A 5214-nucleotide genomic window follows, 5' to 3' on the forward strand; every position below is an offset into this window, starting at 1 on the left:
TGGAGCTATTAGGACATTAAATTGTTATAAGTATTATTAAGGTGATAGATTTTGTTTAATGGTTTGTTTTACCTGACTGCTAAGAAAACGTGAAAACTCTTGTAAATAAGCAACCAGAGGACCGCTGGCTGTAAGTCCTCTGTGAGGGACTTGGTAATGAGGATTAATGCCTTACCAAAGGGCACTAGCGCAATAGTTGGTTTCGACAACTCATCTAACATTGAGCCATGGTGCATCCCAGTATGATAATGAAGAGAAGTTTTAAATATTCATTGTTGAAACAGACTTTCTTTTTGTTTTATTTATAGCAGTGCTTTCAACCACGCAAGTATATGTACAGCTCATTGATGGTTAAAAATGTGAGAAATCTCTTGAATAAATGCTGCAGATCTTTGCATCTAGAAATGTAGATTAGATGTGCTTCCATCCCTTGAATAGGATGTAAAAAATGAAGGTCCTCTGTGTGTAATGATGAGTCAAACCCATACTCTATGCATTAATTAGTAATGATTGAATATCGTTGTAGAAGCCTAGCCTTGTCAATATTTGTTTTTCTTGCAATGCGCATCTCTATGGGTCTCTGTTACATACAATCTAATTGCAGTAATTAAAGGTTTAACAATGAGCTACCACTTCTACAATACTGCTTGAACAAATACTTTTATGGCTTATGGGTCTCTTTTACATAAAATCTAGTAGCAGTATTTAAAGGGAATGAGCTACAATGTACCGGTACTACATTTCTACACTATTGCATTTAAACTATTACCGGTACTGGTACTTTTCTGTCCAGATATGTCAAGGGATGACGGGCACAGACATTTTTTCAGCAAGTTTGTATTTTTGCGATAGTTAACACAGGTTATTTGCAATATTTGATAACACGTAGAAACATATGCATGGATCATGTACAACTTAGAACCTTTCAATACAGCACGTTTTTCTTGTAACATGCATCTCCATGATTCTGATACGAAAAATGAAAATGTTCTGCTGTATCAAAAAGGGTAACTGTGAGCTACGCAATTTCTTTAATACTGTAGATGTGCTGTGGTGTAGTGGATAAGTCACCTAACTGTAGATCAGAAGATATGGGGTTCGCTCAGCACTGGTGTTCGTTGGCAAGACTTTAAGCTCATTTGGGTAACCTTTAATTTCTGATTCGTCTTGGTACCTGCTTTCCTTGCCCATCCATTGTTCATTACTTATAATGTACAAGCTTTTGTATCAAGATCACAAAGAATTTTTGTTTAAATCAACCTACAGCTAATGTCATTTCAATAGTGTTGTTCATTACCTTTTGTAACGTGGGCACATGTACAAGGTTTTTGTAACAGATCGCAAAAATTGATTGAGGTCCATGACCTCCTGTTAGATATAAACATGACAATGATATGTTATTTGAGGTGGTTTTATTCATTAAAGGCACACTGTCCTACTTGTAGCTACTTGCTCCCTCTATATAGAAAACTTCCCCAATCGGTGCCTGTTGGTCCCCCATGATCCTCTTTTTCTTATGTTAAATGAGTGCTGAGTTAATGAGATAGCCACCTGTCACAGTGACCTCGTTGGCTCGCTGTGTGGTCTAATCCCTTCTAGCTGCAGTAGTAACGCCTACCTTTAATAAGCATTCATTCAAAATAGCAGCCAAAGGCTGAAACAAATTGGATTCACAAAAGATTAAAAACTACATTAAAATGCAATACATTGTAATTGGTTAAATAAGATACACAAATATGCACAGTAATATGCATATAAACAATAACGTTGCACAAATTAAAGTCATCAAGGAAATGGAAAAAGACAGAAATGAAAAGGACAGACGAAGAAACAGGTTGAAATGAAGAAGAGGGAGAAAAGGCATGCTTGGATAAACATAAACAACTGTTTTGTAATCATAACATGATATTCATAGGCCAATTTTGATACAATCGGGTTTTGAATTTGCTCTTGAGTTGAGTTCTTGAGAGCCTTTGTGATCGTGCTGTGCAGAAAAAAGGCAATTTTTATAAGAAATACACCCTTTCACATCTGTATTTAATTGATGTATCTCTTCCATATGTTTGGCGGTTTACTTTTGATAATGGGTCAAACGCCTAAATAGAAAGAGCCAGATGAGAATGCAGGTCATGTGCATTGCATGTTGCTGTGGTATTCTCTCATCAAGATGATCGGTTTAAGCAGAAGCACACGATTATCATTTGTTATTGTATGATCGCATTTTGGGTTCGATAGTGTCAATTATCCCATTAGGATGTTTGTTTTGATTAAGCCTTTAAATCAACTTTCTGAGAACCAACAGGAAAACGCTCCTTCCTGTTATATTGGAATAAAGGCCACAACAATGGAAGGAATGTAGTTAATTTAGGAGTTCCTTTACATGCAAAGTCGAAAAGGGCAATAACTTGGTGTTAAGATCAAATGTGGTAACAAGATCACGTAGTGTTATTGCTTTAGCTACCCGTTAAATCTATTTCGAAAGATGAAGCGTAAGATTTGCACCTTAGGACATCTGCCCCCTGGTTCGGTGCAAACAGAAAGTGGTGTAGAAATATACATGTAATGTATACCCAGGCAGTATCTCATGAAATCATCAAAAGTACAAGTTAATAAAATTTCAACTGAAACGCTAGAGGTGTCGTAGTCCAATAGTTTGAATCACTTGACTGGAAATGCTAGGGACATTGGTTCAAACCCCGGCAGGCAGTTATATCCTTGCTTCTCTCTACCCAGGTGTTAAATGGGTACCTGGTAGGATGCGTATGTCATTTTGGTTGGATTAGCATGTTAAAGGTGACTAGCTGGAATGCTCCCCAGGGAGTGGAGAGCGTTCACTATAATGTGCAGCATAGTAATTGAATCCAGTGATGGAGGTAATAATATACTGTACTGACTTTTGTCACGTCATGTGAAAATGCTTTAAGAAACAGGTATTGTTATTATCAAAATGCATGTTTAAAGTCGAGACACATTTCTATGGGATGTCGAAGAACTTGAACTTTTGATGGTTTCATGAAACAGTGCAAGGGAAACAGAAATAGAAAGTAAGTAATCAAGTCTTCGTGATGGAAAGTCCATTTTGTCAGCCAAGGTACATGTTCCCTAGTGTTGAAGGTGCATTGCAATAGCAAATGAAACAAACGAACAAGTGTATTGGAAAAGAAACACTCTATGAGATACATATTGGTAGAAAACCTTTTAAGTTTTCCCTACTTGTCATCCAGTTATGAAAACTTGTCATCCATAGTTTTGAAAACTTAGATGATCAAGATTTAGATTTGGGTTTTGTTGCTTTGGATCTCATGTTATACATCCTCACTGTTTAATTTTGATTTTATATTTTAAATTTCTTGTTGAATTGTTTCTTGAATCAAGATCAGCTATTATATTGCATTCCTGTATTTTGTTATTTTGTTTTGTTTTATTAAGTTTCCTTTCGTCATCCCATTTATGCATTGTATTCTCTCCTAATTATTATTATTTTTTTAATAGAGTCTTATTTTCACCAAAATTGGTAATGTACATTTATATCCTCAATGATTGTATTTTTCAATTTCAAATTGATTTTGAAATAAGTAGCATATTGACCTTATTTAGGTGAAAGATTTGCAACTCAAAGTATTGGCTGTGCATTGTTCATGCATCTAGCAGGCTTTTTATTGATGTTGTTTTAAGGGGAAATCCAACCAAAGTGTATTTGCATGAAAACAGACAAAAAGAGAAACAGAAAGGTGAAAGTTTGAATTAAATTGGACAAATGATAGGAGAGATATAAATGTTTGAAATATGAGATCCCAAAACGTATGCGAATCTCAGATTGGCAGTTGGTCAGTAGATTGTGACTTAAACATGGACAACTCAACTGAGAGCTGTGGTTTTTATTGAAGATAATTTCCATTAAGTTTTTGTGAGTTTGTTTTTATTTTAATGGTTCAAACAATTGATCTACTGCAGGATAAACGATCCAGAATGAATTATAGCCATGTTCTCTCTCCACATACGATTCCCATACCAGAACTCAAGATTAGCTTTAAAAGATTCATATCTTTCGTATTGTTTGTGAACTTTCGTTCAGAGTTTCACCTGTCTGCTTCTCTGTCCTTCGACCTTCTGTAAGTCTAAGAGCAGTTCTCTATAAAGGTTGGATTTTACTTTAATTGTGATTTATTTTCACTCTTTGATGTACATATTGTAAATGAACCAGCTTTGTACAAAAAATTGCAGTAAAACGTGGCTTTCATTTTTGTTCTGAGAAACAAAATGACTAGTGAAAGGAGCCATTAAAATGTACATGTATTATGTATATTTATGCATTCAAAATTATTGTTGTCTGTGTCGTTTGTGGTACTTAAGTATTTTTCTTCTACGTGTGTGTAGTAGTATTAGTAACCATACCATGTTTCTGAAAGGATGGTATTTCATCTCCCCATCATTCTCTCTCTCTCTCTCTCTCCCTAGGTCCTTCTGCTATTTACGTCTGTCCATCTTCCCTCTCTCCCTACTCTCTCCTTCTCTATCTCTGTCTCTCTCACTTTCTCTGTCTCTCTCAGTCTTTTACACTTTTAGCCCAATATGTCTCACTCTGTTCTTCCCTCCCTACGTTAAATCCACTATATTTCCCTTTTCTCTCTCTCTCTCTCTCTCTCTCTCTCTGTATGCTCCCTTTTTAAAATAACTTATTTGTATGCTCCAATTTATCTTGGTTAATATATTCTAATCTGTCTATCAGTCTATCTCTCTACCATTCTAATTGTCTATTAGTTCGTCTGTCGATCTGTTCATCCACTACTTACCTTAATCGTGACTGAAGGCAACATGAAAATTGTCCTGTATTGAATCGAAACAATTAATAAATTCATCTGCAAGAACTAATTAGTGTAGGAATACAAACCCTCACGCCATTTACGGTCATCTTCACAATTAAACCTCGTGTCTACTTCGGTGTCAACTCTGTCTTAAAGTCATCCCTTTTTTTTTGCAAAGCTTCTGCTGAACTTTGGAACAAACTACCTTTACATGTCAAAAACTGTCAGACTGTCAACCAATTCAAAACATAATTTGATTCGAATGGTCAACAAGCTGACGCACTTCCACTGCTTAATGTCTAGTTGATGCAATGTTTATTTGAATAGTTTCTATTTCATTTCAATTTGTTTATAATTATCTTTAACTGTCCATACAGTGTCCACTATTCGCGCACTGTGCTTATGAAAA

Source organism: Strongylocentrotus purpuratus, unplaced genomic scaffold (genome assembly GCF_000002235.5).
Source record: "Strongylocentrotus purpuratus isolate Spur 01 unplaced genomic scaffold, Spur_5.0 spur5_scaffold_12, whole genome shotgun sequence".
In the NCBI taxonomy this organism is placed as follows: domain Eukaryota; kingdom Metazoa; phylum Echinodermata; class Echinoidea; order Camarodonta; family Strongylocentrotidae; genus Strongylocentrotus; species Strongylocentrotus purpuratus.